The 23,999-nt window shown below is 40.6% G+C and overlaps 7 non-coding genes across 7 annotated transcripts; all 7 read left to right on the top strand.

Moving 5' to 3' along the window:
• Positions 1–11,278: 11,278 nt before the first annotated feature.
• On the top strand, positions 11,279–11,351 carry trnav-cac (transfer RNA valine (anticodon CAC)). The gene has a single exon. It is a non-coding gene; the product is annotated as a tRNA-Val (tRNA).
• Positions 11,352–13,190: 1,839 nt separating this feature from the next.
• Positions 13,191–13,263, top strand: trnav-aac (transfer RNA valine (anticodon AAC)). Its single transcript has one exon. It is a non-coding gene; the product is annotated as a tRNA-Val (tRNA).
• Positions 13,264–16,083: 2,820 nt separating this feature from the next.
• On the top strand, positions 16,084–16,156 carry trnav-aac (transfer RNA valine (anticodon AAC)). The gene has a single exon. It is a non-coding gene; the product is annotated as a tRNA-Val (tRNA).
• Positions 16,157–19,019: 2,863 nt separating this feature from the next.
• On the top strand, positions 19,020–19,092 carry trnav-aac (transfer RNA valine (anticodon AAC)). The gene has a single exon. It is a non-coding gene; the product is annotated as a tRNA-Val (tRNA).
• Positions 19,093–19,969: 877 nt separating this feature from the next.
• Positions 19,970–20,042, top strand: trnav-cac (transfer RNA valine (anticodon CAC)). The gene has a single exon. It is a non-coding gene; the product is annotated as a tRNA-Val (tRNA).
• A 1,914-nt stretch (positions 20,043–21,956) lies between these two features.
• On the top strand, positions 21,957–22,029 carry trnav-aac (transfer RNA valine (anticodon AAC)). The gene has a single exon. It is a non-coding gene; the product is annotated as a tRNA-Val (tRNA).
• An 881-nt stretch (positions 22,030–22,910) lies between these two features.
• Positions 22,911–22,983, top strand: trnav-cac (transfer RNA valine (anticodon CAC)). The gene has a single exon. It is a non-coding gene; the product is annotated as a tRNA-Val (tRNA).
• Positions 22,984–23,999: the final 1,016 nt, after the last annotated feature.

The raw sequence follows: 23,999 nt of genomic DNA, 5'->3' as shown, positions 1-23,999 counted from the left end.
TTAATTAGCATTTAATTTTGGGGGGGTAAATACAGGCGAATATTTTTTCTAAAAGTCACCTTGTCCTAGAGAGAATTACACGGTTACCATGCCAGGGTAAGCCAAGAAGAAACACGGGCCTTTTTTAATTGTTTTTAAAATCCCCTGTGGGGAATATGAATGGTGGAAAAACGATTGGAACCATTTCCCTGTTCGACCGCTAGTTCTTATGGGTATTATGACTCCTACTGTGGTACTCTATTTGGGATATTATGGGCGGTAGACTTGTGGGCATTCCTAACATACATGAAGGGACGTCGCGTGCGCCATCCGTATGGTTAGTGAGAAAGTCCATGTTGCAAATGTACGCTCCCTTACTAGACGTCCGACCACGTCCGATAAATCCGCGGACGGCGTCGGGCCGCTCACGGGGGCCGGATCTTCCAGGAAGTCATCGAACGGAGTCTCTCGGACCTTTAGTTTCCGTTTAATAAAATTTTCTAATTTTGGTCATTTCCTTGCAGTCCCGGATTATTCCACGAGAGGGCGTATGGAATCATATTGCAAATGTAACATATATCACCAATCGCGACACGGCTTTTTCTCCTAAACGGAAGATAATTCGAAGACGAAACTCGGTCTGCGTGGGTTTGGCATAATGGGCAGTTGGCCCCGAACAGGATGGAGTCGAGGCCTCGACGCTTTTCGAGTTAAGGCTATTTTTCTGGGATTGAAAGTCAAACAGGAAAATAGAGTGCTGATTTGACCGCTTCACATCAAACTACATGAGCCTACGGTGTCAGGAGAAAAGGAACCATGCATTTACCAATGTTCATTTCAGAGAAATTGTACAATGACACATTGGTGATATTCAACAACAAGAGGTTTTTTTTTTCAAAAAAGTTACATATCCAGTTGCAGCGTGTTCAGATGAGTCCGTTAAGGCAGGTTTCGGAGCTCTGCGAGATTTCTGTGATTTTCTGTGATTTTCTGAAACAACACACACTTGTTCAACCCTCTGTAAATAAGTCAGTTCTTAAGAGAAACACTTAAAACTCAATATTCTATAAGAGCCTAACGTTCAGATTCCTGTGTCAACCAGAAATGCCTTATAATGGTGTCATAGGGGCTGTTTTGAAGGGTTAAAAAGGTCAGATCTTTCCACAACTTCATATGTGTGACTAGGCAACCCTCATGAACTGTAAATCAGTCATTTATCCCATCAGATGTCAAAGAAAAGCTCTCTCAAACACACACACAGCAAGGACGGAGTGACACAGTGCGGTGCTTAAAGACACAAAGAGCCTGCAATGGCATTACCATTATCTCTAGGCTGAGACGAGTTCAATGAGACGCCCCGCTTGACCGTAGCTTGCTCGGTATGAGCGCAGTGACCGTGAGAAAACTAGGCCCAAAATGAGGCCTGCACCAATATGTCAAGTGCTTATGGGTGACAGTGAGAGAACCATTAGGGTTAGAAGCACAATTCAACCTCAGGAGCGTTCCTGAGGTCCTCCCGATCTGTGCAAGCCTAACCTTGACCCTGTGGCATTAACCCTTCACAGTGAAAAGAAGGTGTTTAGATCAAACTGTGTGCAATGACTTCTCTCCCCATAGGAATACATTGACAATTCTCCTAAATTCAACCTGAAGTCTATGTGGGTTATGAATGCCTTGTGAACCTGTCTTCTATAACAATCCATCAGGCTACTGTGAGGTCTACCTGTGTCGATTCTAAGGTTCCTGGAGCAACCGGAAAATGTTAAAATCACCCTAGAGCTATTGTCATATAAGCAACCTGCAGATAGTGAAAATCACGCAACTCAACCATCTGTTACTCAGTCAATTCTTAAGGTAGAGACTTCTTATTCAGGATTCGTTTATGTCTACCCCAAGACAACGTGTGTGAAGCAACAGCTTCCTGTGACAACCGGAAGTGGTTTAAAAACGCTCAAGAGCTATTGTCATATTGCCACCTGCAGATAGTGAAAATCACGCAACTCAACCATCTGTTACTCAGTCAATTCTTAAGGTAGAGACTTCTTATTCAGGATTCTGTTTATGTCTACCCCAAAGACAACGTGTGTGAAGCAAGAGCTTCCTGTGACAACCGGAAGTGGTTAAAATCACCCTAGAGCTATTGTCATATGGTCAACCTGCATATAGTGAAAATCACGCAACTCAACCATCTGTCATTCAGTCAATTCTTAAGGTAGAGACTTCTTATTCAGGATTCTGTTTATGTCTACCCCAAAGACAACGGCGGTAAAGCAAGAGCTTCCTGTGACAACCGGAAGTGGTTAAAATCACCCCAAGAGCTATTGTCATATACGTGCGCATAGTGAAAAATCACGCAACTCAAACCATCTGTTACTCAGTCAATTCTTAAGGTAGAGACTTCTTATTCAGGATTCTGTTTATGTCTACCCCAAAGACACCGTGTGTGAAGCAACAGCTTCCTGTGACAACCGGAAGTGGTTAAAACACCCAAGAGCTATTGTCATATTGCCACTGCAGATAGTGAAATCACGCAACTCAAACCATCTGTTACTCAGTCAATTCTTAAGGTAGAGACTTCTTATTCAGGATTCTGTTTATGTCTACCCCAAAGACAACGTGTGTTGAGTAAGAATCTTCATGTGACAACGGGAAGTGGTTAAAACAGCCTAGAGCTATTGTCATATGGTCAACCTGCATATAGTGAAAATCACGCAACTCAACCATCTGTTACTCAGTCAATTCTGAAGGTAGAGACTTCTTATTCAGGATTCTGTTTATGTCTACCCCAAAGACAACGTGTGTGAAGCAAGAGCTTCCTGTGACAAACCGGAAGTGGTTGAAATCACCCAAGAGCTATTGTCATATTATATGCGCATAGTGAAAATCACGCAACTCAACCATCTGTTACTCAGTCAATTCTTAAGGTAGAGACTTCTTATTCAGGATTCTGTTTATGTCTACCCCAAAACACAACGTGTGTGAAGCAAGAGCTTCCTGTGACACCGGAAGTGGTTAAAAACACCCAAGAGCTATTGTCATATTACGTGCGCATTGTGAAAATCACGCAACTCAACCATCTGTTACTCAGTCAATTCTTAAGGTAGAGACTTCTTATTCAGGATTATGTTTATGTCTACCCCAAAGACAACGTGTGTGAAGCAAGAGCTTCCTGTGACAACCAGAAGTGGTTAAAAACACCCAAGAGCTATTGTCATATTACGTGCACATAGTGAAAATCACGCAACTCAACCATCTGTTACTCAGTCAATTCTTAAGGTGAGAGACTTCTTATTCAGGATTCCATTTATGTCTACCCCAAAGACAACGTGTGTTGAGTAAGAACTTCCTGTGACAACGGAAGTGGTTAAAACAGCCTAGAGCTATTGTCATATTGCTACCTGCAGATAGTGAAAAGCACGCAACTCAACCATCTGTTATTCAGTCAATTCTTAAGGTAGAGACTCTTATTCAGGATTCTGTTTATGTCTACCCCAAAGACAACGTGTGTGAAGCAAGAGCTTCCTGTGACAACCGGAAGTGGTTAAAAAACACCCAAGAGCTATTGTCATATTGCCACCTGCAGATAGTGAAAATCACGCAACTCAACCATCTGTTACTCAGTCAATTCTTAAGGTAGAGACTTCTTATTCAGGATTCTGTATATGCCTACCCCAAAGGACAACGTGTGTCTATTCTTTTTGCAAAAAAACAAAAACACACACACACAATTTGGCCATAGGTACATAGTGTGGGGCTCTTAGAGGCTTATACCGTCTTCAATAGTTACTTTCGTTCAAACGATTCAAGAAACCGTCAGACCTAGGAGCTCCGACATTTTAGAAACCTGTTCTAGATCTCAAGTCGATAGTGCACGGTGATTTTATGGGGCTCTAGAAGGTTCTCTGACGAGAAACCGCCTCGTACATTTGCAATATTTTCAATTCATTTGAATATCACGGACATGGCGACATGTAGAAATGTCCCAGAGTCGCAAGACTAGGTGCATTGAAACCGCCCTCGGCCCATAGAGACGGACCCCAATGTCTCTGTCCGATAGCTCATTCAGGGACCCTGTAGTAACGCCCTGAAAAGTGGATTTTCAGCACCAATTAAGGCCATTGCTCGGGCACCGAATGACCTATCGAGCCGAAACTTGGGATTCGGGGTCGCCTCACATAGGCCTACACATAATGTCAGAGCTGGACCCGCAGCTATAACGTAACTATGTTGTTTTAGGTTTTTTTATGGTTTAAATTGAAAGCACTGTGAATATGGGCCCTTCTCTGACATATGTGATAGTTGGCTTCTATACGAGTTGGAAACAGTGGATTTGGTGTGTCAGATGCTATCAGTTTGGTGTCAAATGACATCTAATTGACTGATGGACGCTGACTGCTGGGTGACGGCAATGGAGAGGAACCACAGTCACTGCCCGGCCATCCCGAGTTCATCGAGCCAGTCAATAATGCGTTTCTGCAGTATTTTTGAGCATGCCTAATTTTGTGATGCTAATGCCCATTGAATCATATTGCAAACGTAACGCGCAATATTGCAAATGTAACGCGCATTTGCAATATGATTCAACAGCAAAAAATATCCACCAAAGTTGACATGATGAAATCAACACAACGAGCGATGGAGAGGAACCACAGTCACTGCACGGCCATCCCGAGATCATCGGGCCAGTCAATTATGCATTATGAGCATGTCAAATTCGTTTTAAAAATGTTAAAAGCAACAAGAGTCCCACTTCTCCCTCATCATACATGACAAGTAGACCATCTGCGTTGATTGATGGCTCAACATAGGGATATATATCATTTGGGCAGTATAAATGCCATTTTGGACCATGGTTCACTGACTTTTGGGTTTGGAAACCGACTTCCTATGATCGTACATGGCAAACGGACAAACATACTGATGTGGCACATTCAATACTTTCATACATGTATAATTGACAAAAAATAATTGGACATTTCATTTGCACATTTCTAATGGCATTTGGCAAAAAATATAAATATGTCACTTTTGACTTCCTATGAAATCATATTCCAAATGCACAAATCATATGCCTTATGCACAAGCAAATATGTCACTTTTGACTTCCTATGAAATCATATTCCAAATGCACAAAACATATGCCTTATGCACAAGCAAAAGCAACCCAAAAAACGACATCAATAAAAAACGTCAGAAGCATGTTCATACAGCTCTTATACATGTGTAATTGACATAACAATCGAAAAAAATTCGAAAAAAAACGGTCCAGAAACCACTTTTTTACAAGGTGCTAAGTTTTCAAAAAAAAATAATTTTATCAAAATCTGAGACTTGGGTAAGAATTGGGTATCATTTGCTGTATGAAAATCCAAGGTGGAGCGCGCTCGCCATCTAAAGGAAATTTGGGGTGTTACAATTGGCAATTGCCATCGGAAAATTGCCATATGATTGGCCCGGAGATGGGCCGCTTTGGGTGGTTTTTGCAATCGTGTGTATGATTCGTGCTATGCAATATGTTGCCATGTTATTTTGTCCAAATCAGGGGGGTATTCCCTTACATTTTCCATGACTTCCACTCTTTTTCTTGTAGTTTCCGTAGTGTAGTGGTTATCACGTTCGCCTCACACGCGAAAGGTCCCCGGTTCAAAACCGGGTGGAAGCTAATTTTAACAAAACAGATAGTGATGACAGAAACAGGGTCATAACTGAAAAAAACGAAACAAATACATAGGCCTGCAGAATACATGAATAGACCAGTCTTAGACATGTCTTTCAATAACCAGAGGCAGATAGTGATAACTGAAAAAAAAACGAAACAATACATAGGCCTACAGAATACATGAATAGACCAGTCTTAGACATGTCTTTCAATAACCAGAGGCAATGCAATGTTATAAAAAAGGTTGTTTGGATCCTGGATGCTAATTGGTTAATAGCAGGGAGTTGAAGCACCACCATCCTAGCAATCTGCGGGTAGTGCCTGTTAGCGGTTACATTAGATTTATAAATGCGCATCCACTGTCCCACGGCCCAGCCAGTCAATTTATAAACTTCATCTCCCCTGGAAAAATGTGTCTAGACCAATGGTATTCAAACCTTTCAGCAGGGACACCATTTTTTCCTACAGAATTTCTGGGGTCCCCATTTTTTGCAATCATTTCTTGTGATCCCACCCCAAATACAACTTTAAAATCGGTACGTTACATTTTTTTTACATCAACAAATAACCTTCAATTACCCAATCAAATACTTTTTTTCTAATTAAATTTCTCAAAAAACGTTTCTATATTGTCTCATACAATAATCTGTACTCATAATATTTTGTTCATAATAATGAATATATATATCCCCACTGCAGTCCCCCCGACCCCGACTTCAAATATACTTGGTCTAGACAATATTTCCCAATGCCCCTAGGCTAGCATATGGTTTGAAACAGTTGAGGTTGTCTAAACCTTGCTGTTTGCCTCTCCGACCTGTGGATCAATGTTGCCGTTTTTTTGGTGACCTCCACCGTGCGATGTGTATGAATGTGACCAGAATGACAGCTTCTCTGAGCCAGGCAAATTAATTTATCAGGGTCATTATAATGGATATATCCAAAGAAATGGCAATATAATCCAAGGTAAAACAAACAAAAGTGCAGACAGTTTCTGTCATTTCAGCTGCTTGATGTGATTGTGTGATAGATTTAGTTGGGCTGGCTAGCAAAGGAAAAGTAGCTAGCCTGCATAGCTACAGTGCATTCGGAAAGTATTCAGACCCCTTACTTTTTTCCACATTTTGTTTACGTTACAGCCTTATTCTGAAAATGGATTAAGTCAAATAAAATCTATCTACACACAATACCCCATAATGACAAAGCGATAACATATCATTTTTAATTCATAAAAAAAGATTTAAAAAATACCTTATTTACATACGTTTTCAGACCCTTTGCTATGAGGCTGGAAATTGAGCTCAGGGCCATCCTGTTTCCATTGATCATCCTTGAGATGTTTCTACAACTTGATTGGAGTCCACCTGTGGTAAATTCAATGGATTGGTCATGATTTGAAAAGGCACACACCTGTCTGTCTATATAAGGTTCCACAGTTGACAGTGCATGTCAGAGCATAAACTAAGCCATGAGGTGGAAGGAATTGTCCCTAGAGCTCCGAGACAGGATTGTGTCGAGGCACAGACGTGGGGAAGGGTACCGATACATTTCTGCAGCATTGAAGGTACCCAAGAACACAGTGGCTTCCATCATTCTTAAAAGGAAGAAGTTTGGAACCACCAAGACTCTTCCAAGAGCCGGCTGCTCAGCCAAACCATCCCTACGGTGAATCAGCCCTTATTCAGGAGTTATTCACACGATAATTCCCGGGATCTCAAGCCTTATTGCTTAGTTAATGTACTAAGTCATTTCTGACTTCATTAGGTTCTGAGAGCGATAAATGCCCCACCCAACCACCCAGCCAAAGTCACACCCTTAGTATCCTACTCATGCAGTTTCCGTAGTGTAGAGGTTATCACGTTCGCCTAACACGCGAAAGGAGACCGGGAGGAAGCACATTTTAACAAATTAGACAGTAAGCCTATTCACTTAGGGCTCGATCCCAATTTAGGAATTCATGCTTTTCCTACGCACTTCTCAGTATTTGTTATTCAGACTTACCCTTTTAAGTCGCGTAACGCACTCTGCTGGGGTGGCTAGCTTGGGCGCTCTGAATAAATTCCTGCTACGTGTGGTCTGAGTTCCATAATGATTCAAATAGGCTACATGTCCCAAATTATTGCAATACTTTAGCTTAATATGATTCACTAATGCTAGCAACCCTCAGGAACAATTCACAAGGATGTGACAGATTAAAGAAAGGTCAACAGAATGAAAGTATGCCAAAATAAATGTATGTGGCTGTTACTGACAGTGGCTCCCGATAGTGGCTAATATTTAACATGATACAAATTGTCAAATAAAACTGGGAAAAGCCCCACAGTTGAGGTGTCATAATACCCATAAAACCTAGCGGTCAAACAGGGAAATAGTTCCAACCATTTTTCCACCATTCATTTTTCCCACAGGGGATTTTAGAAACACTTAAAATAATACATTTGTAGTTCTTTATGATAGCCACATTAGCAGTTAATTAGCATTTAATTTTGGGGGGGTAAATACAGGCGAATATTTTTTCTAAAAGTCACCTTGTCCTAGAAAGAATTACACGGTTACCATGCCAGGGTAAGCCAACAAGAAACACAGGCCTTTCTTAATTGATTTTAAAATCCCCTGTGGGGAATATGAATGGTGGAAAAAAGATTGGAACCATTTCCCTGTTCGACCGCTAGTTCTTATGGGTATTATGACTCCTACTGTGGTACTCTATTTGGGATATTATGGGCGGTAGACTTGTGGGCATTCCTAACATTTTCCATGACTTCCACTCTTTTCTTGTAGTTTCCGTAGTGTAGTGGTTATCACGTTCACCTCACACGCGGAAGGTCCCCGGTTCGAAACCGTGTGGAAACTAATTTTAACAAAACAGATAGTGATGACAGAAACAGGGTCATAACTGAAAAAAAACTAAACAAATACATAGGCCTGAAGAATACATGAATAGACCAGTCTTAGACATGTCTTTCAATAACCAGAGGCAGATAGTGATAACTGAAAAAAAACGAAACAAATACATAGGCCTACAGAATACATGAATAGACCAGTCTTAGACATGTCTTTCAATAACCAGAGGCAATGCAATGTTATAAAAAAGGTTGTTTGGATCCTGGATGCTAATTGGTTAATAGCAGGGAGTTGAAGCACCACCATCCCAGCAATCTGCGGGGTAGTGCCTGTTAGCGGTTCCATTAGATTTATAAATGCGCATCCACTGTCCCACGGCCCAGCCAGTCAATTTATAAACTTCATCTCCCCTGGAAAAATGTGTCTAAACCAATGGTATTCAAACCTTTTCAGCAGGGACACCATTTTTTCCTACAGAATTTCTGGGGTCCCCATTTTTTTGCAATCATTTCTTGTGATCCCACCCCAAATACAACTTTAAAATCGGTACGTTACATTTTTTTTACATCAACAAATAACCTTCAATTACCCAATCAAATACTTTTTTTTAATTAACTTTCTCAAAAACGTTTCTATATTGTCTCATACAATAATCTGTACTCATAATTTTTTGTTCCTAAATAATGAATATATATCCCCACTGCAGTCCCTCCGACCCCGACTTTAAATATCACTGGTCTAGACAATATTTCCCAATGCCCCTAGGCTAGCATATGGTTTGAAACAGTTGAGGTTTGTCTAAACCTTGCTGTCTGCCTCTCCGACCTGTGGATCAATGTTGCCGTTTTTTTGGTGACCTCCACCGTGCGATGTGTATGAATGTGACCAGAATGACAGCTTCTCTGAGCCAGGCAAATTAATTTATCAGGGTCATTATAATGGATATATCCAAAGAAATGGCAATATAATCCAAGGTAAAACAAACAAAAGTGCAGACAGTTTTCTGTCATTTCAGCTGCTTGATGTGATTGTGTGATAGACTTAGTTGGCTGGCTAGCAAAGGAAAAGTAGCTAGCCTGCATAGCTACGGTGCATTCGGAAAGTATTCAGACCCCTTACTTTTTTTCCACATTTTGTTACGTTACAGCCTTATTCTGAAAATGGATTAAGTCAAATAAAATCTATCTACACACAATACCCCATAATGACAAAGCGATAACATATCATTTTTAATTCATAAAAAAAGATTTAAAAAATACCTTATTTACATACGTTTTCAGACCCTTTGCTATGAGGCTGGAAATTGAGCTCAGGTCCATCCTGTTTCCATTGATCATCCTTGAGATGTTTCTACAACTTGATTGGAGTCCACCTGTGGTAAAGTCAATGGATTGGTCATGATTTGAAAAGGCACACACCTGTCTATCTATATAAGGTTCCACAATTGACAGTGCATAAACTAAGCCATGAGGTGGAAGGAATTGTCCCTAGAGCTCCGAGACAGGATTGTGTCGAGGCACAGACGTGGGGAAGGGTACCGATACATTTCTGCAGCATTGAAGGTACCCAAGAACACAGTGGCTTCCATCAGTCTTAAAAGGAAGAAGTTTGGAACCACCAAGACTCTTCCAAGAGCCGGCTGCTCAGCCAAACCATCCCTACGGTGAATCAGCCCTTATTCAGGAGTTATTCACACGATAACTCCCGGGATCTCAAGCCTTATTGCTTAGTAATAGACTAGGTCATTTCAGACTTCATTAGGTTCTGAGAGCGATAAATGCCCCACCCACCCAGCCACCCACCCCCAGCCAAAGTCACACCCTTTAGTATCCTACTCATGCAGTTTCCGTAGTGTAGCGGTTATCAACGTTCGCCTAACACGCGAAGGAGACCGGGCGGAAACACATTTTAAACAAATTAGACAGTAAGCCTATTCACTTAGGGCTCGATCCCAATTTAGGAATTCATGCTTTTCATACGCAACTTCTAAGTATTTGCTATTCAGACTTACTCTTTTAAGTCGCGTAACGCACCTCTGCTGGGGTGGCTAGCTTGGGCGCTCTGAATAAATTTCCTGCTACGTGTGGTCTGAGTTCCATAATGATTCAAATAGGCTACATGTCCCAAATTATTGCAATACTTTAGCTTAATATGATTCAATAATTGCTAGGCAACCCCTCAGGAACAATTCACAAGGATGTGACAGATTAAAGAAAGGTCAACGGAATGAAAGTATGCCAAAATAAATGTATGTGGCTGTTACTGACAGTGGCTCCCGATAGTGGCTAATATTTAAAATGATACAAATTGTCAAATAAAACTGGGAAAAGCCCCACAGTGGAGGTGTCATAATACCATAAAACTTAGCGGTCAAACAGGGAAATGGTTCCAACCATTTTTCCACCATTCATTTTTCCCATAGGGGATTTTAGAAACACTTTAAAATAATACATTTGTAGTTCTTTATGATCGCCCACATTAGCAGTTAATTAGCATTTAATTTTGGGGGGGGTAAATACAGGCGAATATTTTTTCTATAAAGTCACCTTGTCCTAGAGAGAATTACACGGTAACCATGCCAGGGTAAGCCAACAAGAAACACAGGCCTTTTGAATTGTTTTAAAATCCCCTGTTGGGAATATGAATGGTGGAAAAACGATTGGAAACCATTTCCCTGTTCGACCGCTAGTTCTTAGGGTATTAGGACTCCTACTGTGGTCCTCTATTTGGATATTATGGGTGGTTAGACTTGTGGGCATTCCTAAATTTTAAATGACTTCCACTCATTTTCATGTAGTTTCCGTAGTGTAGTGGTTATCACGTTCGCCACACACGCGAAAGGTCCCCGGTTCGAAACCGGGCGGAAACAAATTTTAACAAAACAGATAGTGATGACAGAAACAGGGTCATAACTGAAAAAAACGAAACAAATACATAGGCCTGCAGAATACATGAATAGACCAGTCTTAGACATGTCTTTCAATAACCAGAGGCAGATAGTGATAACTGAAAAAAAACGAAACAAATACATAGGCCTACAGAATACATGAATAGACCAGTCTTAGACATGTCTTTCAATAACCAGAGGCAATGCAATGTTATAAAACAGGTTGTTTGGATCCTGGATGCTAATTGGTTAATAGCAGGGAGTTGAAGCACCACCATCCCAGCATTCTGCGGGTAGTGCCTGTTAGCGGTTCCATTAGATTTATAAATGCGCATCCACTGTCCCACGGCCCAGCCAGTCAATTTATAAACTTCATCTCCCCTGGAAAAATGTGTCTAAACCAATGGTATTCAAACCTTTTCAGCAGGGACACCATTTTTTCCTACAGAATTTCTGGGGTCCCCATTTTTTTGCAATCATTTCTTGTGATCCCACCCCAAATACAACTTTAAAATCGGTACGTTACATTTTTTTTTACATCAACAAATAACCTTCAATTACCCAATCAAATACTTTTTTTCTAATTAACTTTCTCAAAAACGTTTCTATATTGTCTCATACAATAATCTGTACTCATAATTTTTTGTTCCTAAATAATGAATATATATATCCCCACTGCAGTCCCCCCGACCCCCGACTTTAAATATCACTGGTCTAGACAATATTTCCCAATGCCCCTAGGCTAGCATATGGTTTGAAACAGTTGAGGTTTGTCTAAACCTTGCTGTCTGCCTCTCCGACCTGTGGATCAATGTCGCCGTTTTTTTGGTGACCTCCACCGTGTGATGTGTATGAATGTGACCAGAATGACAGCTTCTCTGAGCCAGGCAAATTAATTTATCAGGGTCATTATAATGGATATATCCAAAGAAATGGCAATTATAATCCAAGGTAAAACAAACAAAAGTGCAGACAGTTTTCTGTCATTTCAGCTGCTTGATGTGATTGTGTGATAGATTTAGTTGGCTGGCTAGCAAAGGAAAAGTAGCTAGCCTGCATAGCTACAGTGCATTCGGAAAGTATTCAGACCCCTTACTTTTTTCCACATTTTGTTACGTTACAGCCTTATTCTGAAAATGGATTAAGTCAAATAAAATCTATCTACACACAATACCCCATAATGACAAAGCGATAACATATCATTTTTAATTCATAAAAAAAGATTTAAAAAATACCTTATTTACATACGTTTTCAGAACCTTTGCTATGAGGCTGGAAATTGAGCTCAGGTCCATCCTGTTTCCATTGATCATCCTTGAGATGTTTCTACAACTTGATTGGAGTCCACCTGTGGTAAATTCAATGGATTGGTCATGATTTGAAAAGGCACACACCTGTCTGTCTATATAAGGTTCAACAGTTGACAGTGCATGTCAGAGCATAAACTAAGCCATGAGGTGGAAGGAATTGTCCCTAGAGCTCCGAGACAGGATTGTGTCGAGGCACAGACGTGGGGAAGGGTACCGATACATTTCTGCAGCATTGAAGGTACCCAAGAACACAGTGGCTTCCATCATTCTTAAAAGGAAGAAGTTTGGAACCACCAAGACTCTTCCAATGAGCCGGCTGCTCAGCCAAACCATCCCTACGGTGAATCAGCCCTTATTCAGGAGTTATTCACACGATAATTCCCGGGATCTCAAGCCTTATTGCTTAGTTAATGGACTAAGTCATTTCTGACTTCATTAGGTTCTGAGAGCGATAAATGCCCCCCCCCCCCCCCCCCAGCCAAAGTCACACCCTTAGTATCCTACTCATGCAGTTTCTGTAGTGTAGCGGTTAACACGTTCGCCTAACACGCGAAAGGTCCCTGGTTCGAGACCGGGCAGAAACACATTTTAACAAATTAGACAGTAAGCCTATTCACTTAGGGCTCGATCCCAATTTAGGAATTCATGCTTTTCCTACGCACTTCTCAGTATTTGCTATTCAGACTTACCCTTTTAAGTCGCGTAACGCACTCTGCTGGGGTGGCTAGCTTGGGCGCTCTGAATAAATTCCTGCTACGTGTGGTCTGAGTTCCATAAGTGATTCAAATAGGCTACATGTCCCAAATTATTGCAATACTTTAGCTTAATATGATTCACTAATGCTAGCAACCCTCAGGAACAATCACAAGGATGTGACAGATTAAAGAAAGGTCAACGGAATGAAAGTATGCCAAAATAAATGTATGTGGCTGTTACTGACAGTGGCTCCCGATAGTGGCTAATATTTAAAATGATACAAATTGTCAAATAAAACTGGGAAAAGCCCCACAGTGGAGGTGTCATAATACCCATAAAACTTAGCGGTCAAACAGGGAAATGGTTCCAACCATTTTTCCACCATTCATTTTTCCCATAGGGATTTTAGAAACACTAAAATAATACATTTGTAGTTCTTTATGATAGCCACATTAGCAGTTAATTAGCATTTAATTTTGGGGGGGATAAATACAGGCGAATATTTTTTCTAAAAGTCACCTTGTCCTAGAGAGAATTACACGGTTACCATGCCAGGGTAAGCCAACAAGAAACACAGGCCTTTTTTAATATGTTTTTAAAAGTCCCCTGTGGGAATATGAATGGTGGAAAAACGATTGGAACCAGTTCCTGTTCGTCCCGCTAGGTTCTTATGGGTTATTATGACTCCTACCTGTGGTACTTCTATTTGGGATCTTATGGGCGCGTAGACTTAGTGTCATTCCATAACATTTTACCATGCTTCCACTCTTTTTCTTGTAGTTTCCGTAGGTGTTAGTGGTTATTCACCGTTTCGGCCCTCACATGCTGAAAGGTCCCCGGTTCGAAACCGCGCTGGAAACTAATTTAACAAAACAGGATCGTCGATGACAGAAACAGGGTCATAACCCTGAAAAAAACGAAACAAATTACATAGGCCTGCAAGAATACATGAATAGGACCAGTCTTAGATACCTGTCTTTCAATAACCAGAAGGCAGATAGTAGATAACTGAAACAAAACGAAAACCAAATTACATAGGGCCTACAGAATAGCATGAATACCAGTCTTAGACATGTCTTTCAATAACCAGAGGCAATGCAATGTTATAAAACAGGTTGTTTGGATCCTGGATGCTAATTGGTTAATAGCAGGGAGTTGAAGCACCACCATCCCAGCATTCTGCAGGTAGTGCCTGTTAGCGGTTCCATTAGATTTATAAATGCGCATCCACTGTCCCACGGCCCAGCCAGTCAATTTATAAACTTCAACTCCCTGGAAAAATGTGTCTAGACCAATGGTATTCAAACCTTTTCAGCAGGGACACCATGTTTTCCTACAGAATTTCTGGGGTCCCCATTTTTTTGCAATCATTTCTTGTGATCCCACCCCAAATACAACTTTAAAAATCGGTACGTTACATTTTTTTTTACATCAACAAATAACCTTCAATTACCCAATCAAATACTTTTTTTCTAATTAACTTTCTCAAAACGTTTCTATATTGTCTCATACAATAATCTGTACTCATAATTTTTGGTTCCTAAATAATGAATATATATATCCCCACTGCAGTCCCCCCGACCCCGACATTAAATATCATTGGTCTAGACAATATTTCCCAATGCCCCTAGGCTAGCATATGGTTTGAAACAGTTGAGGTTTGTCTAAACCTTGCTGTCTGCCTCTCCGACCTGTGGATCAATGGTTGCCGTTTTTTTGGTGACCTCCACCGTGTGATGTGTATGAATGTGACCAGAATGACAGCTTCTCTGAGCCAGGCAAATTAATTTATCAGGGTCATTATAATGGATATATCCAAAGAAATGGCAATTTAATCCAAGGTAAAACAAACAAAAGTGCAGACAGTTTTCTGTCATTTCAGCTGCTTGATGTGATTGTGTGATAGATTTAGTTGGCTGGCTAGCAAAGGAAAAGTAGCTAGCCTGCATAGCTACAGTGCATTTCGGAAAGTATTCAGACCCCTTACTTTTTTTCCACATTTTGTTACGTTACAGCCTTATTCTGAAAATGGATTAAGTCAAATAAAATCTATCTACACACAATACCCCATAATGACAAAGCGATAACATATCATTTTTAATTCATAAAAAAAGATTTTAAAAAATACCTTATTACATACGTTTTCAGAACCTTTGCTATGAGGCTGGAAATTGAGCTCAGGTCCATCCTGTTTCCATTGATCATCCTTGAGATGTTTCTACAACTTGATTGGAGTCCACCTGTGGTAAATTCAATGGATTGGTCATGATTTGAAAAGGCACACACCTGTCTGTCTATATAAGGTTCAACAGTTGACAGTGCATGTCAGAGCATAAACTAAGCCATGAGGTGGAAGGAATTGTCCCTAGAGCTCCGAGACAGGATTGTGTCGAGGCACAGACGTGGGGAAGGGTACCGATACATTTCTGCAGCATTGAAGGTACCCAAGAACACAGTGGCTTCCATCATTCTTAAAAGGAAGAAGTTTGGAACCACCAAGACTCTTCCATGAGCCGGCTGCTCAGCCAAACCATCCCTACGGTGAATCAGCCCTTATTCAGGAGTTATTCACACGATAATTCCCGGGATCTCAAGCCTTATTGCTTAGTTAATGGACTAAGTCATTTCTGACTTCATTAGGTTCTGAGAGCGATAAATGCCCCACCACCCACCCAGCCAAAGTCACACCCTTAGTATCTACTCATGAAGTTTCTGTAGTGTAGCGGTTATCACGTTCGCCTAACACGTGAAAGGTCCCCGGTTCGAGACCGGGCAGAAACACATTTTAACAAATTAGACAGTAAGCCTATTCACTTAGGGCTCGATCCCCAATTTAGGAATTCATGCTTTTCCTACGCACTTCTCAGTATTTGCTATTCAGACTTACCCTTTTAAGTCGCGTAACGCACTCTGCTGGGGTGGCTAGCTTGGGCGCTCTGAATAATTCCTGCTACGTGTGGTCTGAGTTCCATAGTGATTCAAATAGGCTACATGTCCCAAATTATTGCAATACTTTAGCTTAATATGATTCACTAATGCTAGCAACCCTCAGGAACAAATCACAAGGATGTGACAGATTAAAGAAAGGTCAACGGAATGAAAGTATGCCAAAATAAATGTATGTGGCTGTTACTGACAGTGGCTCCCGATAGTGGCTAATATTTAAAATGATACAAATTGTCAAATAAAACTGGGAAAAGCCCCACAGTAGGAGTCATAATACCCATAAGAACTAGCGGTCGAACAGGGAAATGGTTCCAATCGTTTTTCCACCATTCATTTTTCCCATAAGGGATTTTAGAAACACTTAAATAATACATTTGTAGTTCTTTATGATCGCCACATTAGCAGTTAATTAGCATTTAATTTTGGGGGGATAAATACAGGCGAATATTTTTTCTAAAAGTCACCTTGTCCTAGAGAGAATTACACGGTTACCATGCCAGGGTAAGCCAACAAGAAACACAGGCCTTTTTTGAATTGTTTTTAAAATCCCCTGTGGGGAATATGAATGGTGGAAAAACGATTGGAACCATTTCCCTGTTCGACCGCTAGTTCTTATGGGTATTATGACTCCTACTGTGGTACTCTATTTGGGATATTATGGGCGGTAGACTTGTGGGCATTCCTAACATTTAAATGACTTCAGCTCATTTTCATGTAGTTTCCATAGTGTAGTGGTTATCCGTTCGCCTCACACGCGAAAGGTCCCCGGTTTCGAAACCGGGCGGAAACAAATTTTAACAAACAGATAGTGATTGACAGAAAACAGGGTCATAACTGAAAAAAACGAAACAAATACATAGGCCTGCAGAATACAGAATAGACAGTCTTAGACATGTCTTCAATAAACCAGAGGCAGATTAGTGATAACTGAAAAAAAACGAAACAATACATAGGCTCAGAAACATGAATAGGACCAGTCTTAGACCAGAGGCAGATAGTGATAACTGAAAAAAAACGAACAAATACATAGGCCTACAGAATACATGAAAAGACCAGTCTTAGACATGTCTTCAATAACCAGAGGCAATGCAATGTTATAAAACAGGTTGTTTGGATCCTGGATGCTAATTGGTTAATAGCAGGGAGTTGAAGCACCACCCATCCCAGCATCTGCAGGTAGTGCCTGTTAGCGGTTCCATTAGATTTATAAATGCGCATCCACTGTCCCACGGCCCAGCCAGTCAATTTATAAACTTCATCTCCCCTGGAAACATGTGTCTAGACCAATGGTATTCAAACCTTTTCAGCAGGGACACCATGTTTTCCTACAGAATTTCTGGGTCCCCATTTTTTTGCAATCATTTCTTGTGATCCCACCCCAAATACAACTTTAAAATCGGTACGTTACATTTTTTTTACATCAACAAATAACCTTCAATTACCCAATCAAATACTTTTTTTTCTAATTAACTTTCTCAAAAACGTTTCTATATTGTCTCATACAATAATCTGTACTCATTAATTTTTTGTTCCTAAATAATGAATATATATATCCCCACTGCAGTCCCCCCGACCCCGACATTAAATATCATTGGTCTAGACAATATTTCCCAATGCCCCTAGGCTAGCATATGGTTTGAAACAGTTGAGGTTTGTCTAAACCTTGCTGTCTGCCTCTCCGACCTGTGGATCAATGTTGCCGTTTTTTTTGGTGACCTCCACCGTGTGATGTGTATGAATGTGACCAGAATGACAGCTTCTCTGAGCCAGGCAAATTAATTTATCAGGGTCATTATAATGGATATATCCAAAGAAATGGCAATTTAATCCAAGGTAAAACAAACAAAAGTGCAGACAGTTTTCTGTCATTTCAGCTGCTTGATGTGATTGTGTGATAGATTTAGTTGGCTGGCTAGCAAAGGAAAAGTAGCTAGCCTGCATAGCTACAGGCATTCGGAAAGTATTCAACCCCTTACTTTTTTCCACATTTTGTTACGTTACAGCCTTATTCTGAAAATGGATTAAGTCAATAAAATCTATCTACACACAATACCCCATAATGACAAAGCGATAACATATCATTTTTAATTCATAAAAAAAGATTTAAAAAATACCTTATTACATACGTTTTCAGAACCTTTGCTATGAGGCTGGAAATTGAGCTCAGGTCCATCCTGTTTCCATTGATCATCCTTGAGATGTTTCTACAACTTGATGGAGTCCACCTGTGGTAAATTCAATGGATTGGTCATGATTTGAAAAGGCACACACCTGTCTGTCTATATAAGGTTCAACAGTTGACAGTGCATGTCAGGCATAAACTAAGCCATGAGGTGGAAGGAATTGTCCCTAGAGCTCCGAGACAGGATTGTGTCGAGGCACAGACGTGGGGAAGGGTACCGATACATTTCTGCAGCATTGAAGGTACCCAAGACACAGTGGCTTCCATCATTCTTAAAATGAAGAAGTTGGAACCACCAAGACTCTTCCAAGAGCCGGCTGCTCAGCCAAACCATCCCTACGGTGAATCAGCCCTTATTCAGGAGTTATTCACACGATAATTCCCGGGATCTCAAGCCTATTGCTTAGTTAATGGACTAAGTCATTTCTGACTTCATTAGGTTTCTGAGAGCGATAAATGCCCCCCCCCACCGCCACCCACCCAGCCAAAGTCACACCCTTAGTATCTACTCATGCAGTTTCCGTAGTGTAGAGGTTATCACGTTCGCCTAACACGCGAAAGGTCCCCGGTTCGAGACCGGGCGGAAACACATTTTAACAAATTAGACAGTAAGCCTATTCACTTAGGGCTCGATCCCAATTTAGGAATTCATGCTTTTCCTACGCACTTCTCAGTGTTTGCTATTCAGACTTACCCTTTTAGTCGCGTAACGCACTCTGCTGGGTGGCTAGCTTGGGCGCTCTGAATAAATTCCTGCTACGTGTGGTCTGAGTTCCATAATGATTCAAATAGGCTACATGTCCCAAATTATTGCAATACTTTAGCTTAATATGATTCACTAATGCTAGCAACCCTCAGGAACAAATCACAAGGATGTGACAGATTAAAGAAGGTCACGGAATGAAAGTATGCCAAAATAAATGTATGTGGCTGTTACTGACAGTGGCTCCCGATAGTGGCTAATATTTAAAATGATACAAATTGTCAAATAAAACTGGGAAAAGCCCCACAGTGGAGGTGTCATAATACCCATAAAACTTAGCGGTCAAACAGGGAAATGGTTCCAACCATTTTTCCACCATTCATTTTTCCCATAAGGGATTTTAGAAACACTTAAAATAATACATTTGTAGTTCTTTATGATCGCCACATTAGCAGTTAATTAGCATTTAATTTTGGGGGGATAAATACAGGCGAATATTTTTTCTAAAAGTCACCTTGTCCTAGAGAGAATTACACGGTTACCATGCCAGGGTAAGCAAAAACACAGGGCCTTTTTGAATTGTTTTTAAAATCCCCTGTGGGGAATATGAATGGTGGAAAAACGATTGGAACCATTTCCCTGTTCGACCGCTAGTTCTTATGGGTATTATGACTCCTACTGTGGTACTCTATTTGGGATATTATGGGCGGTAGACTTGTGGGCATTCCTAACATTTTAAATGACTTCCGCTCATTTTCATGTAGTTTCCGTAGTGTAGTGGTTATCACGTTCGCCTCACACGCGAAAGGTCCCCGGTTCGAAACCGGGCGGAAACAAATTTTAACAAAACAGATAGTGATGACAGAAACAGGGTCATAACTGAAAAAAACGAAACAAATACATAGGCCTGCAGAATACATGAATAGACCAGTCTTAGACATGTCTTTCAATAACCAGAGGCAGATAGTGATAACTGAAAAAAAACGAAACAAATACATAGGCCTACAGAATACATGAATAGACCAGTCTTAGACCAAGGCAGAAGTGATAACTGAAAAAAACGAAACAAATACATAGGCCTACAGAATACATGAAAGACCAGTCTTAGACATGTCTTTCAATAACCAGAGGCAATGCAATGTTATAAAACAGGTTGTTTGGATCCTGGATGCTAATTGGTTAATAGCAGGGAGTTGAAGCACCACCATCCCAGCATTCTGCGGGTAGTGCCTGTTAGCGGTTCCATTAGATTTATAAATGCGCATCCACTGTCCCACGGCCCAGCCAGTCAATTTATAAACTTCATCTCCCCTGGAAAAATGTGTCTAGACCAATGGTATTCAAACCTTTTCAGCAGGGACACCATTTTTTCCTACAGAATTTCTGGGGTCCCCATTTTTTTGCAATCATTTCTTGTGATCCCACCCCAAATACAACTTTAAAATCGGTACGTTACATTTTTTTTTACATCAACAAATAACCTTCAATTACCCAATCAAATACTTTTTTTCTAATTAACTTTCTCAAAAACGTTTCTATATTGTCTCATACAATAATCTGTACTCATAATTTTTTGTTCCTAAATAATGAATATATATATCCCCACTGCAGTCCCCCGACCCCGACTTTAAATATCATGGTCTAGACAATATTTCCCAATGCCCCTAGGTTAGCATATGGTTTGAAACAGTTGAGGTTTGTCTAAACCTTGCTGTCTGCCTCTCCGACCTGTGGATCAATGTTGCCGTTTTTTTGGTGACCTCCACCGTGCGATGTGTATGAATGTGACCAGAATGACAGCTTCTCTGAGCCAGGCAAATTAATTTATCAGGGTCATTATAATGGATATATCCAAAGAAATGGCAATATAATCCAAGGTAAAACAAACAAAAGTGCAGACAGTTTTCTGTCATTTCAGCTGCTTGATGTGATTGTGTGATAGATTTAGTTGGCTGGCTAGCAAAGGAAAAGTAGCTAGCCTGCATAGCTACAGTGCATTCGGAAAGTATTCAGACCCCTTACTTTTTTCCACATTTTGTTACGTTACAGCCTTATTCTGAAAATGGATTAAGTCAAATAAAATCTATCTACACACAATACCCCATAATGACAAAGCGATAACATATCATTTTTAATTCATAAAAAAATATTTAAAAAATACCTTATTTACATACGTTTTCAGACCCTTTGCTATGAGGCTGGAAATTGAGCTCAGGTCCATCCTGTTTCCATTGATCATCCTTGAGATGTTTCTACAACTTGATTGGAGTCCACCTGTGGTAAATTCAATGGATTGGTCATGATTTGAAAAGGCACACACCTGTCTGTCTATATAAGGTTCCACAGTTGACAGTGCATGTCAAGCATAAACTAAGCCATGAGGTGGAAGGAATTGTCCCTAGAGCTCCGAGACAGGATTGTGTCGAGGCACAGACGTGGGGAAGGGTACCGATACATTTCTGCAGCATTGAAGGTACCCAAGAACACAGTGGCTTCCATCATTCTTAAAAGGAAGAAGTTTGGAACCACCAAGACTCTTCCAAGAGCCGGCTGCTCAGCCAAACCATCCCTACGGTGAATCAGCCCTTATTCAGGAGTTATTCACACGATAATTCCCGGGATCTCAAGCCTTATTGCTTAGTTAATGGACTAAGTCATTTCTGACTTCATTAGGTTCTGAGAGCGATAAATGCCCACCCACCCAGCCACCCACCCAGCCAAAGTCACACCCTTAGTATCCTACTCATGCAGTTTCTGTAGTGTAGCGGTTATCACGTTCGCCTAACACGCGAAAGGTCCCCGGTTCGAGACCGGGCGGAAACACATTTAACAAATTAGACAGTAAGCCTATTCACTTAGGGCTCGATCCCAATTTAGGAATTCATGCTTTTCCTACGCACTGCTCAGTATTTGCTATTCAGACTTACCCTTTTAAGTCGCGTAACGCACTCTGCTGGGGTGGCTAGCTTGGGCGCTCTGAATAAATTCCTGCTACGTGTGGTCTGAGTTCCATAATGATTCAAATAGGCTACATGTCCCAAATTATTGCAATACTTTAGCTTAATATGATTCACTAATGCTAGCAACCCTCAGGAACAATTCACAAGGATGTGACAGATTAAAGAAAGGTCAACGGAATGAAAGTATGCCAAAATAAATGTATGTGGCTGTTACTGACAGTGGCTCCCGATAGTGGCTAATATTTAAATGATACAAATTGTCAAATAAAACTGGGAAAAGCCCCACAGTGGAGGTGTCATAATACCCATAAAACCTAGCGGTCAAACAGGGAAATGGTTCCAACCATTTTCCACCATTCATTTTTCCCATAGGGTATTTTAGAAACACTTAAAATAATACATTTGTAGTTCTTTATGATAGCCACATTAGCAGTTAATTAGCATTTAATTTTGGGGGGGTAAATACAGGCAAATATTTTTTATAAAAGTCACCTTGTCCTAGAGAGAATTACACGGTTACCATGCCAGGGTAAGCCAACAAGAACACAGGCCTTTTTTAATTGTTTTTAAAATCCCCTGTGGGGAATATGAATGGTGGAAAAACGATTGGAACCATTTCCCTGTTCGACCGCTAGTTCTTATGGGTATTATGACTCCTACTGTGGTACTCTATTTGGGATATTATGGGCGGTAGACTTGTGGGCATTCCTAACATTTTCCATGACTTCCACTCTTTTTCTTGTAGATTCTGTGGTGTAGTGGTTATCACGTTCGCCTCACACGCGAAAGGTCCCTGGTTCGAAACCGGGCGGAAACACATTTTAACAAAACAGATAGTGATGACCGAAACAGGGTCATAACTGAAAAAAACGAAACAAATAAATAGGCCTGCAGAATACATGAATAGACCAGTCTTAGACATGTCTTTCAATAACCAGAGGCAGATAGTGATAACTGAAAAAAAACGAAACAAATACATAGGCCTACAGAATACATGAATAGACCAGTCTTAGACATGTCTTTCAATAACCAGAGGCAATGCAATGTTATTAAACAGGTTGTTTGGATCCTGGATGCTAATTGGTTAATAGCAGGGAGTTGAAGCACCACCATCCCAGCATTCTGCGTGTAGTGCCTGTTAGCGGTTCCATTAGATTTATAAATGCGCATCCACTGTCCCACGGCCCAGCCAGTCAATTTATAAACTTCATCTCCCCTGGAAAAATGTGTCTAGACCAATGGTATTCAAACCTTTTCAGCAGGGACACCATTTTTTCCTACAGAATTTCTGGGGTGCCCATTTTTTGCAATCATTTCTTGTGATCCCACCCCAAATACAACTTTAAAATCGGTACGTTACATTTTTTTTACATCAACAAATAACCTTCAATTACCCAATCAAATACTTTTTTTCTAATTAACTTTCTCAAAACGTTTCTATATTGTCTCATACAATAATCTGTACTCTTAATTTTTTGTTCCTAAATAATGAATATATATATCCCCACTGCAGTCCCCCCGACCCCCACTTTAAATATCACTGGTCTAGACAAATTTCCCAATGCCCCTAGGCTAGCATATGGTTTGAAACAGTTGAGGTTTGTCTAAACCTTGCTGTCTGCCTCTCCGACCTGTGGATCAATGTTGCCGTTTTTTTGGTGACCTCCACCGTGCGATGTGATGAATGTGACCAGAATGACAGCTTCTCTGAGCCAGGCAAATTAATTGATCAGGGTCATTATAATGGATATATCCAAAGAAATGGCAATAATCCAAGGTTAAACAAACAAAAGAGCAGACAGTTTTTCTGTCATTTCAGCTGCTTGATGTGAT

This window comes from Salmo trutta, chromosome 21 (assembly GCF_901001165.1).
Source record: "Salmo trutta chromosome 21, fSalTru1.1, whole genome shotgun sequence".
In the NCBI taxonomy this organism is placed as follows: Eukaryota; Metazoa; Chordata; class Actinopteri; order Salmoniformes; family Salmonidae; genus Salmo; species Salmo trutta.
The sequence above is the reverse complement of the archived record's forward strand: the minus strand, read 5'-3'. Positions and strand labels throughout refer to the sequence as shown.